The sequence below is a fragment of the Tachypleus tridentatus genome, chromosome 6 (genome assembly GCF_004210375.1).
Source record: "Tachypleus tridentatus isolate NWPU-2018 chromosome 6, ASM421037v1, whole genome shotgun sequence".
In the NCBI taxonomy this organism is placed as follows: Eukaryota; Metazoa; Arthropoda; class Merostomata; order Xiphosura; family Limulidae; genus Tachypleus; species Tachypleus tridentatus.
Window position 1 is genome coordinate 159,837,998 of NC_134830.1, and position 20,391 is coordinate 159,858,388.

The 20,391-nt window shown below is 36.2% G+C and overlaps 1 protein-coding gene across 3 annotated transcripts in view; it reads right to left on the minus strand.

The window, feature by feature from the left end:
* Nucleotides 1–19,233, minus strand: part of LOC143254277 (uncharacterized) — a 37,167-nt gene extending 17,934 nt beyond the window's left edge. The window contains exon 1 of one of the 3 annotated variants that reach the window (XM_076509181.1): nt 19,107–19,233. The gene's annotated coding sequence lies outside the window, so the exon portion shown is untranslated. Of the gene's footprint in view, nt 1–4,883; nt 5,047–19,106 lie in introns of those variants that run through there. The other 2 variants (XM_076509179.1, XM_076509180.1) reach the window with 2 other exon arrangements.
* Nucleotides 19,234–20,391: the final 1,158 nt, after the last annotated feature.

Consider the following 20,391-nt stretch of genomic DNA (forward strand, 5'->3'; position numbering starts at 1 on the left):
AAACGTTATAGAAGTTTCGTAGGAAATTCTGAAAACCGTTAGAAACTCCAGTGCCAGTGTCTTAGGACACTTAGGCTGAACGGCGAATTTCCTTGGTCTAGTCTCGGTTTAACTTAAGTGCTCCCGATGTTTGTTCTTGGTAAAGTTCTTTTCAAGGCCGTCGAATACACAAAGAGAAATTGAGAATTAAGAAATAAATGTATATCAAAACATGTTTTTTTTTTGTACACTCAGAAGAGAAGAAACTCAGTAGCAGTTTACAAACATACGAATGAACGTAAGGTAGGGTTAAAGAGCGAATTAAGTCGTTCGTGGTTTCATTGAAAAGTTGACACTGGATAACGGCATTAAGTACGAAAACCTAGCACGAATAATGGTACTATTATAGAATATGAAGCTCCTTCAGAAACACATTCAACTCTTGAAGAGGATGAATAACGTAGGACTAAGAGCTAATGTAGTATTGAAATGTTGATCAAGATAATAGATTTAGTTACAAGTCAGATAAAAGACAGTTGTTTGTAAAAGACAATGATCATTTGAAACACTTTAAATTATACACACTGTTTACTTTAAATCTTAGTAAAATTTAGATATTAGGACAAACATACCTGGGGTCGAGGTTAGTGAACCTGTCTGCTGTAAAGAAATTAGCTAGGGTACACTTGTTCAGATTTAATGTGGGCGGGGCATAAAGTTTAGTAAGTGTTTAGAAATAGTGAAGTTTAAATAAGGAAGCTAAAGCTGTTGTTTCACAGAAAGTAACTCTTCACAATGTGACAGCTCTGCAAAAAGATTAAGTACCGATATAGTTAATTATACACGTAACTTCGTAGTAGCTGTATTTAACGACAAAAGGATCTTTGATATTTTAGCATTAGATACAAATTAATACAATTAAATAATGAAAAACAAACAGTCATCTTCTGGTTACCACATTAGGTATACGAGAATAAATAGTGACTACTTGTGAATATGAAGTATTGGAATACAGTTCTTATGGTTGTATAGCTATAGTATACAAGGACAAGTGTGTATTTATGGGAAAGCGTTAAATTCGCAAACCAATACATTAACTTAGGCCACGTGACGACCATCAATAAACAACTGATGGTAGTGTTATGTGGTCAGTATTTCACCTACTGTTACTACAAAAGGTCAAAGTTTAAAGACCTAAGGAAAAATGTATCGCGAGATTAAACTTAACACGACAACTAAATGGTATTGTTTATATCTGATGTTTAACAGAAAGAAATAAAACCAGCTCTGTAGGACACAACTTACCGAGCTACATACGTATACTGCTAATAAAGCGAACATAAGTAACAAGTTTCAAAGTTAAACGTAGAGACGTCGGACGAGGCTAGAAAGATGAAACCCGTATAACACACAGCAGATTTCACTACGATAGGTTTCGAGAATGGTTACAAGGATTGTTTTGTGGGGTGACTTCCACTATTCATGGCTTAGTCTGGAATGTGTAGAATACCCGTTATAAGTCACTTTCAAAAGGTTCCGATTAAGTACACAATAACGTTGTGTTAAAAAGTAGTCGCTGACTTGTTTTGGGGGAGGGAAGGTAGTACACGTACTTACCTTAGTTGTGCTATGGAGTACTCATTAAGAGTTACAACTATCTATAGTTATGAAACTCAGACCAGATTATTCATGCTCCCCTTCTATAGTTAGGACCATGTCCACAATTTCTCCCTAACAAAGTTGTTTATGGCTCGAGGGTCAACTTCTACTTGGACTTGCAGACCTGTTGGACCTTAAAGAGGCAGAGAAGTACGCTATTTGTTTCTCAGAATAGTAATGAAATTGCACAGTACCTAATGACGGGTTTAGTTACAAGGACACCTTTGTCATTTACCAAATTGTTTCCTAGTATTCAAATTTTATTCGTTTATGAATAATTTTGAAGATAACTCACGGATGTGGTTCAACCACAAGTGTATTAAGGGAGGGAAGGGGTAAAGCTGTAATTATGGTGTTCATATCCGACTGTTCTTGATTTCTAGTAGAACTTTGCATAATTATAGTATAAAGTTCCGACTGTTCAAGAACTAAATAAGTGTACATAAACATTTATGGTCACGTTAAAGATTCCTACCATTTCCAACACCCACAATCCAAGACTAGTACCACTTATACCTATATAGGAAGTTAACGCTGCCTGGGGAACTTAGTTTTAGTGGTTACGTGTACATGAAATTCACTTTCAAATTGTTATATTAAATGTTACCTGGTGGTAGCCTGAAAGTTAATGAACTCGTACTGTATTCGTTAGTAACTTGTAATAAGCAACTACACCATAGGGTACAAGGAAAGCTTTTCGTTCGACGTTTCCATAAATGAAAGCCACGGATGGTTTGGTACTAAGGCAAGCCGGTGTACACTAGTGGATAGGACTGTTTATAAAGGAAGGAGTTTAGATTGTTTTTAGTTTGTAACTAGCATGCTGAAACTTTAATATTTAACCCATTATTAGTGACACAAGATAGGCATTTCAGTCCTAGAGGGGGACTCCTATCTCAGTTGTCATCTTCTACTCAAGTTTTTAATACATGTTAAATACAAAAACTGTTGTATGTGGTAAGATGTTAAATAACGTCTTCAATACTTGTCAGAGTTGATGACGAGCGTTGAACAGATCTCACGTTGAGCCCTATTTTTAAGAAGGTAGCTTGGTTGAATGACGTCATCCACTCTACCTGTTGAAGAAATTTCTTTGGCGATAATTTCTTTTAAACAATGTTAACAACAAACTCTTCAGTCCAGAGACTAAATACTGAAACAAGACTGGACAGTAAGAAGAGGTTTAGTATAAGATTTACCAAGCAAAAAGTTTGAAAACAGGGTAAAAAATACTGGTGTTTAAAACATTCCACAAGCTGAGGATCTTATATGTCAAATATGGCGCTAGATTGAAATGAGGACTAAAGCAGTATCCTCGTTGTAATAAGATCACTTTTCATTTGTGAGGACAAGAATCGTTAAATTTAAAAGAAGTTGAGGTGCATACGTTCGAGACTACCACATTAATAGTAATTACCATTCAGGAAATAGTGCTAGCACTTCCATTATTCTCTGAAGCCACATGTCCGATATTTGTCCACACGGTTTATCAAAAGCAAATTAAACTTAGATATTTCGGCACTAACTTTGACTTAAAAAGTACGGCAATTAGTTTATAATAGTTTTCTAGTTTCTTTGGTTAAATTAGAGGAAGGTATGTAATTAACCATATCTTAAGTCTTATAGGACTTTACTATAAGACTGGGGAATAGCTTATAGTCTATTACAGAGATGAATTTTGAGTGAATAGTAATTAATATTTTAACAAGTTAGATTTCTCAGAAATTTTAGTAAAAGTTTCTACAGGTTTTTGTAGAGAACTTTAAGTCTTTAGTACTTCTATAGTAAACTAAAGTTTGACTAAAAAGCACTATTTAAAGACTTATTCGTGGATACAGTATGGCTAATGTTTCAGTTTAAACTAACAACCATAAAATAATCGAATATTAGATACAAGAGAAACTTTATTCACCAATGTTTTTAGGAAATACGCTTCAGGAATTTTAAAATATAGCTTAATAAAATAGGCGATAATAGATTTCAAACAAAAGCAAGTTGATCGAAATGAATATTTACAGATTCAGAATAATTAAATTCTAATATCTGAAGTGAGAAAGTTCTACTCTGGTCATGCTGAAATAGATATCAATGGGTAAAGTGAAAGACAAGTGTTCGCCACATGGTTAATCTCAAATAAAAGTATTAAATTAATAGAAAAATGCATGTAACTTCACAGTAAAACTAAACACTTCAAAATGAAACCAAGCCAGAAGTTTATAATAAATTCGTTATTATTAACAATTTTTCTCGCTAAGCTAGCCAATTATGACATCGTACAAGTCTATGTAGCCACTGCTTATGATTGAAGTTACACACCATTAGGTGGTCTCTGAGAAGAAACTGGACAAGGAGTTACCTTATTGAGGAATCAGAACGAAAGTCCTCGTATCGTCTTTAAACAAGTCTGTCCAATTTTGAGGATTGGAGTCAATAATAAGTGCACCAGACTAATAAAACTGCACGTTTCGAGTAAGATCATTATAACATTATTGTTAACTAGATTCCGTATGGAGCTGTGAAGACAAGAATGTTTCTTTTGGTATTTAGCAAAACGACATATTACATTTAGGAAATTTAAAGTGGAATATAGTTATTGTTTGGAAGCTAATTACTTTTGCAATAACAATTAAAGTGCTACAATGTAATGAGGTAACACTAGTGAGTGGTTAAGAAGAACTTTACAATACTTCAAAACGTTGTCCAAACACTTAAGCTTCCTCTGAACAATTTCATTAAAAGAAAGTACTACACAAATAAAATTGCAGCTCACCCGGCTATATGGAATGCAGCCGTTGTTTTGACTTTCATTCGAGTTTTAATACATTTAAAATTTTAGAGGTTTGTTTAACAAATAGAGACTTAACTAATTAGGCACAAATTAAAGTTTCAAAACTTAATTAAATTTTAAAAAAGACATTATGGAAAGCTTAGTACTAGGAAAACAGACGAGACTCCAAAGCTCACAATAAGTTCAAATTTGAATATGCTAACGAGCTTCCCCACATTCTCCCCACACACAAAACTTATTTTCTGTTAGCCCTACAATAACATGCTAATTCAAAATTTATGCACACTAGCTTTAGCAAGACATCTTTAACACTACAAAACACCCCTTAGCTGTATCACAGATAAAAATAGCATTTACAACAAACAAACTGCCAAATTATCTCCTTACTTCAAACATAACGGAAAATATTATGACAATACACCCATTATATCTTAAATAATTAATTCTAAATACGTACTTACTTGATTAATGTATTCGCTTATTTCTTCTACTGCAGTACGGGAGAGCACGAACCAACCTCCAACAATAACTCTTTTCACTTGTACTCCTTATTGCTGTCTTAAATATATTTTGATTTGCTGAACGAATTCACGTGACCAAGATATTCACCCTGATGCGCAGTCGCAAAACCTTTTAATTGGTTATTCTCAGCCCAATGTCGTCTCATCACAGAGAAATAACACGACACAAAATAAACGAAAAGAAATTTGACTATTAGCATTATCTTCATATTTATTTCAGTTTGGTAAAGTACCTTAATTTGCGAGTCGTAAATTATGAAGTTAACACGTGTGTTTTATAGGACTGGGAAAAGAAACTTTTCTTACTTGGGGTGCTCTTTACTAAACTTGTGCGACATATTTTGTTTTTTATGACAAAACCACTAAGGATGTCGTCTGCCGTCTACAGTTTTCAACTGCCAACCACAGAGAAAGCCACCGGCCTGTAGCACTCATCGCCAACTCTTGAGCTACTCTTTGCCAACGAAAAACAGGATTCACCGTTGCATTATAGCGACTTCATGAAGGGCGAGAACATTCTGTGTCATATTTCAATCCTGCAACCCGACCACCAGGCCAACTAATAGATTCTTACTTCTTGCATATTGGCCCAACATGGCGTCAGATGGTTAGGGCGCTCGACTCTTAATCTGAGGGATGTGGGTTTGAACCCTCGTCACACCAAACATGGTCGCCCTTTAAGTAGTGGGGGCGTTATAATGTAACGGTCAATCCCACTATTCGTTGGTAAAAGAGTAGCCCAAGAGCTGGTGGAGATTGCTGATGACTAGCTGCCTTCCCTCTGGTCTTACACTGCTAAATTAGAGATGGCTAGCGCAGATAACTTTGCCCGAAATTCAAAACAAACAAAAAACATTGATGTATGTTGCTCTACATATAACATAAGGTGTGAGGTGATAACAATATATTAGCTAATCAAATATCTATGATCATTTGACCTTTACTTTGAAACTTTTGTTTCTCGTTCAGATAACTACACAATGGGCTATCTGTGCTCTGTCCACCACGGTTATCGAAACCCAGTTTTTAGCGATGTGATTCTGCAGACATATCCCTGTGCCACTAGGGGGCGTCTTTTGTTGCATCTGTGTTAATTAACCTATAACGACAACCTTTACATCTCTGGAACCAGTTCTAATAATAATGTTTCGTTTTTTTTGCTTTTGAGCAAAGCCACATTAAACTCTCTGTCGTATCTATCGCAAATAAATTCAAACTCCGAATTATAGCATTGTAAGTCCATAGAATTATTTCCACATTTGTCTTCAGTAAAGATGCAGAATATTTTGTACGCATGAATTACTTCAATAAATTGAAACATGAAAACAACTTGCATTTTTACGTGAGACTATAAATGATGCTGAAATACTGTTGTTCATACAAGTAACACGACTTTATCAATTATTACAAATCAGTTTCCCGGTGTCTCAAACGTAAGCTGGGGAGATAATAACTCAGGAATTTAGACTTTGATTCCTACGGTTGACATAGCACTGATAGCTTATTGCTCAGTTTTGCGTTTAGCTCTTTCATTGCCGTATTAATTGAAAATAAAACAAAAAACGACAACACTCTCATTGTCAGGTTTGTTCTGAGATGAACAATAAAACCAACAAGTCATACGTTGTAATATTTTATCATTTATCTGAAACTGATCAACTGTAGGCAACTTTGAGGACAATGATAGTTCTTTATATCTCAAACTCGCGTGCGTTTAATATCACCGATCCGTTAATGCTGAGGACCAGGCTGTGTACATGTTAATGCTGAGGAGCAGGCTGTAGACATGTTAATGTTGAGGAGCAGGCTGTATACATGGTAATGCTGAAGTAGAGGCTGTGTACATGTTAATGTTGAGGAGCAGGCTGTATACATGGTAATGCTGAAGTAGAGGCTGTGTACATGTTAATGTTGAGGAGCAGGCTGTAGACATGCAAGTGCGGTAGCAAAAGCAATAACGATATGCAGTTCAAAATATTTAAAACTCTCTTATTTGATCTGTAGTTGTTTTTCCTAATGAAGCTGAAAATACGCTTGAGTGTTTCTTTATATTCGTCTTCCAGTAAGTTACGGCCCTATAACTCTACAACCCGGGATGGGCAGATTGTAAATGACCCGTTGTGTAACACTTTACAAACACAGTGATATCCGTTACATCCTTATAGCAATGGTTCCCAAACTTTTTTTTTACCAGACCAGCTGAAGTGGGTTCATGGATCATTAGTGATTCCCGAACCGCCTGAAAAGAGGGCCCTTGAATCCTCAGTGGTTTCTAGACCACTTGAAGTGGACTCTTTGATCATCAGTGGTACCGGAACCATCTGAGATAGGTCCTTAGATAATAAATAAGTAGCTCTCGTGACACTTGAAGTGGGTCCTAGGATCGTCAGAGGTTTTTGAACCACCTGAAATGGGTCCATGGATCATCAGTGGTTCTGCGACCACAGATTCAGAACCGCTGCTTCAGAGCTTACAAGCAAATGTCGGTAGTTTTTCTACCCTCTTATTTCTTTTAAATAAGAGATTCACAAAACAAGAAGTGCTTGTTATAACATCAGAAGTTTCTTCATTACTGATTTATATAGTCTTTGATTAATATACAATCAGAAGTTTTGTCATTATTGACTTATACAGTCAATGATATTCACGCTATTTTTTTGTGATCCATAAATTGTCCTGATTTGGTGTATGTCAGAACGGCTGATATGGGTATTAACATTTTTATTCGTTTCGCTTCTTCTGTGTGGGTATTTGGGTAGGTTAATTTTTTTGAATACCAAGGAGGGTCAGGTGCACGAGACCTCTTCCTCTTCCTAACCATCGTCTACTAACTAGAACGTTGGGCCAGAGTATTACCCAGTACTCCGGCCCTTTTCAGGTCAATGTCAATGTATTGTCTTGAGTTGCCCTTTTTCACTCATATTTTTTATTTTTTAAATCTATTTATATATATATATTTAACGTGAAAGAGAAAGAAAGAAAAAGAAACTAATTATAATAATAAAACAATTAATATTATACTAGTTTTAAGCGTCTAGTACATGGTGGCCAGCTTAATTTATATTTATTAAATATAAATTCACAGGAGAGAGGTACTTAGGCCTGTGTTCATCATGTATGTGGTATCTGTCGAGATCACACAATAAATCATTTTTATGCTAATTTTTATCATAATAATTTAGTGTATTATGCTGGAGTCTTACAGATACTGTCTCTATGTTTGTATACTTGTGTATGAATGTGGATGAAGTGCTACATGGTAATTTATAGGCTGAAGTTAGAATTGAGTTTTGTATTCTTTGTAGTTTCTGTAATTGTTTTGTGTTATGTTTATCCAGGCAGGAGATGTGTATTCTATTACAGGTCTAATGTATGTTTTGTAGATTTTTATTATATTATCAGGTGATGTGCCTTGGTTTTACCTGAAAGACTTCTTCCATAATTTGCTCTTTTCCAGATTCTAGTCAGGATATTGTTAGTATGCTGAATCCACGTTAATTTGGTATCGTAAGTTAATCCTAAAAATTTATCAAAAGTAGCAGTCTGTAGAAGTGATCCATTCATGTATAACTTTGGTGGATCGTTTTTTAGTTTATTTAATCTGGTGAATAATATCACTTGGGTTTTCGGAATATTTATTTTTATTTTATATTTCTGGCAGTATTCTTCTATATTATTCACGACTGGTTGGAGGTTTGTTACTGCTATTGAAGGATTGGTTTATTATTATGGTAACTACACTGATACAAGTTCATGTTACAATTGACAGTTATTTTGTGGGCGTAACGCAAACGCAAACTAACGTGGCAGGGGTTTAGTTTAAAGAGAGAGAAATCAGAAGAGTTCTCTCTCCAACTGGGGTGTTCAGGAACGTTGTAGTTCCTCTTCATCCCCTTACATGAGAAATTGTTAAAATATCCGTGGAAGTTTTACTTTGTTTTTTAATATTTCAAAAATGGAGTGGGGTATTTGTGAGTGAGAGGAAGGACGGGAGAACTGGACGAGAGCAGCGAAAGTGAAGTGAGCCAGACCTTGGCTCGAGGACGGAGTACACTGGCGGCTGGCGAATTGATTTTTAAAATTTACCATGATTGATTAGATACCCTGTGACTGGGTAAACGGCCCTTTTCGGAATGAGGCAGGTCCGATGCCAGAGATTTTGGTGTGGGGGGAAACGGGAGTACCCCAAGAAAACCCACTTTCACGGCCTGGGCGCCGAATAATCTACCCAGACCGTGCCCGGAAGTAGCTGGGAAGAAAAACAAACAAACAAACAAAACAACTGATGAACTATGTTGGTGGTATACGTGGAAACTGTTAGCTGCAGTCTTGTAGATCAGGTGTGCGTCTTCAGCCCTTATGTATTTATTTATTTTTGGCTAGTGAACGTTTCAAGTTGGACCAATGGACGACTCACCGTAAAGTCCAAACTGTTGCCCACTTATCAGAAAAAAACTAACAAAAGCAGAGGCTAGCCAATAGGCGCTTTTACAGACCACCACATCGTTAGCAAATTGTGGTGCAAAACCTAAATTTAGGTCCGACAGTGGCATATTACACACATACATAATAAATAAGATAGGGCTAACTACCCCTCCCTGCGGGACTCCTGCCTAATGTGAAAAGGACCCAGTGTGGGCCCCATTCACACCTACTTTACACGTTCTGTTTTCCAGGAAGTTGGATAGCTAGCGAATAACTCCCTGGGGTAAAGCCATTTCCGTTAACCGATGACGTAACCGTTATGCCACACCGTGTCAAATGCTTTCTCAATGTCGAGAAAGCAAGATACAGTGCATTCGTCTAATTAGGTAGTCTGTAGTTTGTCTGTATTTTCTAAATCCGTTTTGAATTTCGGGTAATTTTGAAATTACTTCTAAGTATACAGATAGTCGGTTACTAATTATTCTTTCTAAAATTTTACCAACACAACTGGTTAAGCCAATTGGGCGGTAGTTGTTTGGTTTATTCGCTGGCTTTCCTTCTTTCTGGAACATTAATATTACTGCTTCCTTCCAAGAAACAGGGATATATCCGGTTAATAATGATAAGTTAAATAAGGCTGTTAGGTGTTCATATAATTTCTGAGTACCATGTTTAAGGAGGATGGATTGTACACCATCTTCTCCAGGTGGTTTGTGTTTTTGATAGCTGTTGGTACTTCTTTTATTGATAAGGTTTATTTTGTTTTTTGAATTTGGCGCAAACCTACATGAGGGCTATCTGCGCTACCCGTCCCTAATTTAGCAGTGTAAGAATAGAGGGAAGGCAACTAGCCATCACCACCCACCGCCAAGTCTTGGGCTACTTGTTTACCAACGAATAGTGGGATCGACTGCCACATTATAACGCCCCCACGGCTGAAAGGGCGAGCATATTTGGTGCGACGGGAATTCGAACCCGCAACCCTCAGATTACAAGTCGATCGCCTTAACCCACCTGACCATGCCGGGGCCTTTATTGATAAGAAGAGAACAACGTTTCCACCTTCCAACGTCATCCTGATGTGGATTTTTTTTAAATTTTGTAAACCGTCATCGTAATTTATCAATAATCTACCTGAAACAGCATTTGTAGTAAGTGTTTTAAAACAGTTTATTTTCTTTCATTTATATATTTATAAAAATCTCTTTCAAACATACGGAAGCTTTACTTATCACCGTGAAGCAATTCTGTTGTTCTTGTGAAATCTAAAAACGTCATAAGTCTAAAAATATTCTTTATTTTTAATTTCTTATTAAAATATTTAAATTTACTTAAAGTTATAGAGAAAAAACAGTGACGAATTAGCATTTGAAAATTTGAAAATAAATGCTTTCTGTGCATAGTTGTTTATAATTTCGAAGTGATATTCAAGATATATAGCAATTAATCAACATGTAATGGAGGTATAGGCATTTAACCTGTTCAGTGCCGTAGACGACATGACTCATCTAAGCCGATCGGTAACACAGTGCCACGGACGAGTTAATTCGTTCTCAATAATACCTAACTTCAACGCTAGATGTCAGCACCATACATACATTTGACCTATCACAAATTGTTTCACTTCCGATCCAAAATGGCGTCACGAAAAAGTTGCAAAATGAAGAAGCATTAGAGTTGTATTATAGCAACTGACATACTTGGCAGTCAACAGGTTAATCTTGATAAAGGTTAGAAGACGAACCATGTTTTCCTAGGTTATAGTTCATGTTATCAATGTAGTTAAGCGTTCGATACAATATTTCGTTTTTCAAAAACATTGTTTATATACATTGGTAATTCCTTTTGCAACATATTTTAACAGCAAATATTAAACTACAGACTCCAACACTCTTCTTCACTTTTATTTTATTATTTTTTTGTCATGCAAGTTTTCAAATTTCTCATGAAATTATGAACGATCGATGTGCCCTCTATTATGGTACGTTACTTTTAAGTACTGGAGAATTATCGCTACTTGCCCTGATGAAACTTACCTTTAAACTTGTAAAATGAGTCTTAGAGAAAAATACAAAACCTCTGTTTTTGTATTTCAGCAACAAAAATGTCTGCTACAGTTTAAGCACGTATTTTTGCATAGCTGCTTAAGTTTTAAGAATGTCGAGAATTGTAATATAAATTCCTCACTTTCAAGTTACATGAAATAAACCGAAATTTCTTGAAAAATGAATATTTTATTGCTAACGAAATCTGAAATACTATTTTGGGATATTACATTCATCTCAAAATCTTTCTGCAGTCAACCACCACCAGTCACTGGGACTTAGCTATTACAACTCAAGCCGAGCGAATATTAACTGATTAACATATGAATGAAATCTCGTGCGAAATCTTTATTCTTTTGCCAATAGTGTGATCAAACGTCCACGTGGAAATTGAATAAGACAAGATATTTACTCTCAGCTTAAATTTGTTGACGTAATCCACCATAAGATCATTAAACATTTGTTTGTGTTCTGAGTGATAAAATTCTGTAGAAACACGAGAATGTCGTTTCTCTCCTATCAGCAGCCTTAAATTATGTTCGACTATGCAATGGTTTCTGTTTGTGGCCTTAGTTTCTGTGTCGCACGAAATGCAGTTAAGATTAAAAATACCAAATGTTTTAAGTATTTATGCAGTTGACATAGCTGCCCATGGCTTGACGGAAAGTTTGTGGACTTAAAACGCTACAATTCGTGTTTAGATACCTGCTGTTAGGAAAGCATAGCCAACCCATTGTGTAACTTTGCGCTTGACAACAAACAGATGAAGAATTTCCAGGTATCCCACTCATGTACAGCAATAAGTTTACGGGTTTACGACGCTGACATCAGTGGTTCGATTCCTCTTGGTTAACTCAGCAGATAACCCGATGTGGCTTTGCTATAAGAAAACACACACATCAACAGGTTGGGCTACCTACGTGAAAATTTGTCCTGAAACGTACAGAAGGCGACACTTTAATGCTTATTAGCAAATTGTGCATCGAATCGTGGTAAAACGTATCTGAAAGTCACGTGACAATGCATCATTTGGGCGGACTTCATGTGTTAAAGTACTGAACTATCTAATAATAATAAAAATCACATAACGTATTTACTGTCTGTTTTCTCGTTTCCAGTTTTCTGCATTCGTGATACTTTATTAAGTTCTTCTTTATAACATCTGCGTCCAAGTGTTGCTTAATTTTGATTAAGCCTCGACTATCTTTTCCTCCCCTCAACAGACTAGAGTCGGTACATTGGCCAAATTATCGAGACGTTCACCACAACTTGCCACTGATATATCAGGCCATCCCACAAGTAATATCCGAAAATTTAATACAGAAAGTACATTATCATTTCTGGCTTTAATGACTAAAATATGTAGTAGGACGTGTATATAAAAATGTTCAGACAAATAAAAGAAACTAACTGAACTTCACATTTTCAGACCAAGTTCAATATTACGTGCGCGTGAAGCAATGGGAAGCACGCGCTCCTAAGGAAGATTGTCACGTCACAGTTGCGTTTGAGTGGAAAATATTCTATAATGTTCTTAAATTAGTTTAGCCAGTTTGTTAGTTGAACATAAATTAGTGGGTCAGCGTAAGTTTACCAAGTTACCAGGCTAAAATCCGGGGTTTGGTTCCCCGCGGGGGACAGCTAGAGTGCAAGTATTGATTTTGTTTGTTTTTTGATTTTCGCACAAAGCTACTCGAGGGCTATCTGTGCTAGCTGTCCCTAATTTAGCAGTGTAAGACTAGAGGGAAGGCAGCTAGTCATCACCGCCCACCGCCAACTCTTGGGCTACTCTTTTACCAACGAATAGTGGGATTGACCGTCACATTATAACGCCCCCACGTCTGGGAAGGCGAGCATGTTTAGCACGACTCGGGCGCGAACCCGCGACCCTCGGATTACGAAGCACACGCCTTAACGCGCTTGGTCATGCCGGGCCACGAGTACAAGTAACCAACTGTGTAGCGTTTCGCTGAACACATAAACTATTAATCTTTATTCATTTATTACATTCATTATGTAATATCTATACGTCTGTTTGCCACCGAGATGGATCTAACCCCTGATTTTGGCGCTGTAATTCCAGAGACTTGCAGCTCTCACTGGTTAACGAACCGGTTATTATAGAGATACTGACATCATACTCTGTTAATATTATCTCGTATGATATTCATATTACCTTCTGTTAATACTGTAATTTTTATCTGTTGATAATACTATTGTAATCTCCCTCGCAGTGGCACAGCGGGATACCTGCGGACTTACACCAGAAACCTGTGGTGGTGATTGGACCAGAGATAGCTCATATTGTAGCTTTGTTCTTAATTACAGAGAACAATAATCTGTATAATATCTTTTTTTATCCTATTTGTATGTTTGTATTTAAGACTATTTGTTTCCAGGTTTAATTTTGACCAACCGACCAAATGGAAGACAGTCGTTCAGCACCATTCTATCATTGACTGTCACTCTTATTACCGTGCCACAGTGTCACGTGAAAAGAATATCTAGTGACGTTTTAATAATTTGAACCCGGCTTGCCAGCTCCTAAATCCAGAGCTCTCCTAGAGGGCAAAAACCGCGCCTTAGTAATTACTGTTGTGCTCTTAACGCAAAATTGTATAATACATTACGTGCGTTTTGTCCAAAGCGGATAATTCAACTCCGTATTCTATTCTTATAAGTCCGTGAAGTTACCACTAAACCGGAAGGGGAAAGAGTTGTTACAGAAGCAGCGATATTGTTATTTGTATCTGTGTGATACTGCAGGTTTTACAAATATTGTTGTTTGTATCTATGTGATACTGCAAGTTTTACAATTATTGTTATTTGTATCTGTGTGATACTGCAAGTTTTACAATTATTATTATTTGTATCTGTGTGATACTGCAGGTTTTACAATTATTGTTATTTGTATCTGTGTGATACTGCAAATTTTACAATTATTGTTATTTGTATCTGTGTGATACTGCAAGTTTTACAATTATTGTTATTTGTATCTATGTGATACTGTAGGTTTTACAATTAATGTTATTTGTATCTGTGTGATACTGTAGGTTTTACAATTATTGTTATTTGCATCTATGTGGTACCGTAGGTTTTACAAATATTCTTATTTGTAACATAATTTTAAAAAATACAGCTAATATTTTTGGGGACGTGTAATACCGTCTACAGTCCCATTCGTATGTAAAACAGTCTAGTTCAAAATTCCAGACAGAATCTTCTGTCGCAAGCTAAACAAAATATTGTTAATGGTTGAAATTCGCCATTTTGTAAAAAAAATATTTTCGGAAGCTCTTTGCAGATACAGTCCGCCTCAGTAGAAAACTATTCTTCGTAGTCCAATAAACGAGGCATAAAACAAGTGTTTTCTCTTTATTTGTTTTATCCCATTAAGGTCTTCGGTCTCAAAGCTGCTTCAATAGTAAATACTAATAACGCATTCCAATTGGATTCTGGGAATGTTCTGACAGTTGAATTTGTAAAATAGTTCCTGACGTATAAGATTTGATAAACTGGTGAACAAGTTTGCGTGAGAATGTTCAAGGTTGAGAATTCCTATCATACTTGTATTGTAAAAAGTAATCAAATTCTGGGTTGAGTTTTCTAGAAACGATCCAAATGTTTTAGACATTTTTGTTTTATCTGCCGTCAGTTTCCAAATATTGGATTATTCAAGACACTATTATATAGGCACGTTGTTGTTTTATGTTTTATCACTGTTTTATAGACACAATCAACTTTATGTATATCTGATCCAGGTTTTAAATATCTCATATAGGTTTTTACTTTATCCACCTCTTACAGGTACAGTGAGTTTTGTGTACACCTGATTTAGGTCTTATCTACTCATTCAAGCTTTTCGTACCTGATTCAGGTCTTATAAACCCCTTCAGGTTTAAATGCCTGGTTTAGGTTTAACAATATCCACATTTTAAGCAGCAGGTTAATGTTTATACAGCCCCCTGGGTGCAAATAATGTTAGATATTTTAAAGTATTTACAAACAATACTTGTTTTTTGACCAATTCTCGTGTTTTCAAGACAACTGTTTAACAATTAATTTTTGTAGTTTCCTCATCAGGATATTCACTATTAATAGTATTTATGATGGATTATTTGGGTGGTACTACTTATCGAGAAACATCATTATCGTCTGTACCTTATGGTATTAATATGAATTTCTCCTACCTAACTTGTGAGTTGAAATTGTCAATTCAGCAGTAAAACATTTGGAAACACTCTATCAGTCGAGAAAAGAGAAACTATAATTATACAATTATCCTTTATTGTGGGAACTGGGCATAGGCCTATGGTTAGCGTGCACGACTGTTAATCCGATTGGGTTTGTTCAGCATCCCAGAATCATGCTCCGTATTAACGCATTAAAGTGTGACAGTCAAATCCCATTATTTCAACAGAGTTACCCAAAGAGCCGACAGTGCCCACTGTTGACTGGATTCCATATCTCTAGACCATCAGTCCAGAATTAGTAGCGGTTAGTAGAAATGGTCCTTGTGTAGCTTTCCAGGATATCTGAAACAAGCGTACTTATCGTGGGTTCGAGTGAATAATGTCACACGACAATTAGAAAGCAAAGTAATTCTAGCCCTCTAGCGATGAAAGACTCAATTATATACAACACTTCTTACTGTATCTGCAAACTAATAGATTCGTACAGTACTGTGCAAAAGTGTTAGGACAAAGTAAAAAATTATATTTTAGGCTACTTTCCACGGACAATGGGAAGTAAATCAGTGGTGAGACATCAAATTTTATTAATTTCCATGTTTAGTACAACAGAAACTCAGGAAGTGATTGAGTTCAGCAAACAATTAACATTTTCTGTATCTCACTTTTGTTGTGATAACTGGAAACAGTCTCTCAGGTATTGTTGCAACATATTTAATCAAAGTTTCCTTTGGAATGTCACACCACATGTCTTTAGTACACTAAGTTTCTTTCGAACTAGCTTTTGATTTGTCAAGTTTTTGATCCATCAAATCCATTCCAGATCTGCTTAATTGGGTTGGGATATGGACTCTGTTTGAATGGCAGGTTCTTTCTTAGCTAAATAATTTCTGTATAGGTTGGATGAATGTTTGAGGTCGTTGTTTTCTTGGCAGTAGAATCCTTTCCCAATAACACACAAACCACTGGGTATACCATGAAGTAGAATCCTTTCCCAATAACACACAAACCACTGGGTATACCATGAAGTAGAATCCTTTCCCAATAACACACAAACCACTGGGTATACCATGAAGTAGAATCCTTTCCCAATAACACACAAACCACTGGGTATACCATGAAGTAGAATCCTTTCCCAATAACACACAAACCACTGGGTGTACCATGAAGTAGAATCCTTTCCCAATAACACACAAACCACTGGGTATACCATGAAGTACAATCCTTTCTCAATGACACACAAACCACTGGGTATACCATGAAGTAGAATCCTTTCCCAATAACACACAAACCACTGGGTATACCATGAAGTAGAATCCTTTCCCAATGACACACAAACCACTGGGTTTCCCATGAAGTAGAATCCTTTCCCAATAATACACAAACCACTGGGTTTCCCATGAAGTAGAATAATTTCCCAATAATACACAAACCACTGGGTATATCATGAAGTAGAATCCTTTCCCAATAATACACAAACCACTGGGTATACCATGAAGTAGAATCCTTTCCCAATAACACACAAACCACTGGGTATACCATGAAGTAGAATCCTTTCCCAATAATACACAAACCACTGGGTATACCATGAAGTAGAATCCTTTCCCAATAACACACAAACCACTGGGTATACCATGAAGTAGAATCCTTTCCCAATAACACACAAACCACTGGGTATACCATGAAGTAGAATCTTTTCCCAATAACACACAAACCACTGGGTATACCATGAAATAGAATCTTTTCCCAATAACACACAAACCACTGGGTATACCATGACGGATCAGTATATAACGATACTTGTGGTGGTCCACTATTCCATCTATTTTGTACATATCTTCTGTCGCTTCAGCATACAAACGCCCAAAACCATCACACTGCCTTCCTTCTATTTCATGGTAGGTGCTATACATTGAAATAAATATTTCAAACTTGGATTCATCCAACTATAACACCCTTTTTCTACATCAACGGTCTAGGTTTTTTACTTTTCAGTAACTTTCAATCTCTTGACAACATTTGGAGATTAAAGTAAAAGGTTTTTAACTGCTACACAACCAAACGTTACATTCATGTTGAGTGTTCTTGATACTGTAGACCTGGACTCTTTTCTGTCATATGTTACATGGTTGTTTATCTCATGCTTGAGATCAGTGTCAGTCTTCCTTCTGTCCTAACATCAGTAACATTCACTTCAGGTTTTCTGTTTCTTCCTTTCATAGTTTCAGATTTTCCAGGCTACGCTTCTGGGACCGTAACATGACAACTCTATTATTTATCAAAGTTTATTGGTGGAACGCAGCTTAACTGATTTCTTCTAGCGTATACCGATACCATATGTTTCTTACTATATAGCTAAGACACTGTATGGGATACCATGAGAGTTATTACCCTAAACTTGATTAGTATGTTTATTCAAGTAGTACCTTCATGACATGCCCTTGGTACAAGTACATGTGAATTCTAAGGAATGATGAATTGTTTTCACACTAGCTCCCTCTATTGTCAAAAAGGATCAGTGAAGCATTACCACAGTGTTGAAATTTACATTCTATAGTGGCATGTTAGAAATGGCCCCAAAAATGGAAAGAATCACAAAACATTCTCTTGTCCTAACATTTGTACACACTATTGTAGACAGAAGTATATTCAAGTAAACGTGTGTGTTTTTTCTTATAACAAATTAGGCTATCTGCTGAGTATAACGAGGGGAATCGAAATTCTGACTTTAACGTTATAAATTCGAAGACTTATCACTGTACCAGCGGGAGAATTCAAGTAAACGATGACTATCTCTGTTAAACAGTAAGGTTGAAGACTTATATCGTAAAAAACCTGGTTACGATACTCGTGGTGAGTACAGCACAGATAGCCCATTGTGTAGCTTTGTACTTAACAAGTAAAAAAAAACCTGTGTATCCAAAATGTTGTACAGTTACACAACTGACAAGAAGTTAACTTGAAAATTGTTACAATACTACTTAATAAAATTAGGAATTTTAATTATTATTTAGTAACAGGCAACCAGTTTTCACCAAATAAACAATAAATGTATTTTTAACTGGTATTAATTTTCTTTTGGATTATTAGCTAATTTCTCTTAAGCCTAAGTAAGTTTTCAAACGATACTCTCGAAGCAGTGCGAGTGGGAATTACGTAGATCAACAGCTTCAAACAGTTTTGAATCATTTTGTTATATGTTACAATAAAACACAAACACTAAATACAGACGTAATCGTAAAACCTGAATTACCTTTTATTATTACGTCGAGGAATTTTTATTCTTTGGAGACAAAACTGTTACTACTGTTTTCTTCCTAACAGTAAGACGATTAAGAGTGTAATACCTGTTGTCTTATCTTTTACATTAATTGTATTAGAAAGTAGTCATAAACTTGAACCTATAGAAAGGCAGAAAAAAAATATATATAATTTAGCTGATATCAAAAAGTATTTCTTCCAACCAGCAGGTTTAAGGATGCTAGAAAAGTTGTCTTACCAGATGCCAAAGATGTTCACCGATATTTGTGGTTATCAATTCTGTGAGGTTCCTTCTGTTTACGAGATAGAGATGCTAGGTGTTGCCTCAACCTGCTGTTACAAGCAACGCTGCAGAAGTAATGAGAAATAGACGAACACACACATTCATGCCGAATCAACCACGTGCAACGCCGTCACGCGGGAGATTTTCAGAATGCAGCATATGGGAAATCTAGTATAGAGCACGATAATAACAGATACAGAAATACGCACATGGAAGTAAAGAGAGTATTTCTTTTTCTTATTTCTTTATTTTAGAAAAGTATTTTTAAATCACAATTGGAATCATGCTTTATAAACATTATACATTTTCATCGCGTGCAAATCCTTCTTTCTCTCTCTGTCTCTTTGTTTGGAAAAGATTCTAAGTTTACCAATTTTTACCAGCGCGCTTATAACACGCGATAAATGTGAAGCCTATTTTTTTAAAGTGTGATTTAAATTAAACGCATTAATAAATAATATTAAGTTATTTAACTTATAATGAAAATGTCGTGTATTTCTAACAAGCTCGGTCGTGATAGGAACACGCTTTCTTCTATTCGTCTTTCTGGTCACAAATTATATTTTCAAAAACGTACGTCACGCATTATGGCTGAACAGTGACACCAAACGTCTCACAGGCGATTTATTAATTGCCTTTTTAAAATTAAAATGTAAAAAAAAAATTGTTTAAACGTTCGTTACATCTTAAAAAAACCTGTACATATGTTTTTCCTGCATGGACATGTGGTGTTAGACGGAAAAGTAAACACTCAGGATTAGTTTGGTTTTGGTTTCGATTTCGTGCAAAGCTAGTCGAGGGCTATCCGCGCTAGCCATCCTTAATTTAGCAGTGTAAAACTAGAGGGAAGGCAGCTAGTCATCATCATCCACCGCCAACTCTTGAGCTACTCTTTTACCAACGAATAGTGGGATTGACCGTCACATAATAACGCCCCAAGGCTAAAAGGGCGAACGTGTTTGGTGTGACGAGGATTCAAACCCGTGACCCTGGATTACGAGTTGTGTGCCTTAACCACCTGGCCATGCCGGGGTCTAAACATTCAGGAAATAAAGGAGGAATTTATTTGTTTCTTGTTCAGCGCAAAGCTACGTAACAGGATGGCTGTGATCTGTCAACCGCGAGCATCGAAACTGGGTTTTTAGTGTTATAAGGTATCAGATTTACTGCTGAGCCAGGGTTTGTATATATATATACGAAATGGCGCCACTGTATGGCATTCTATAAATATTCCTTTTAT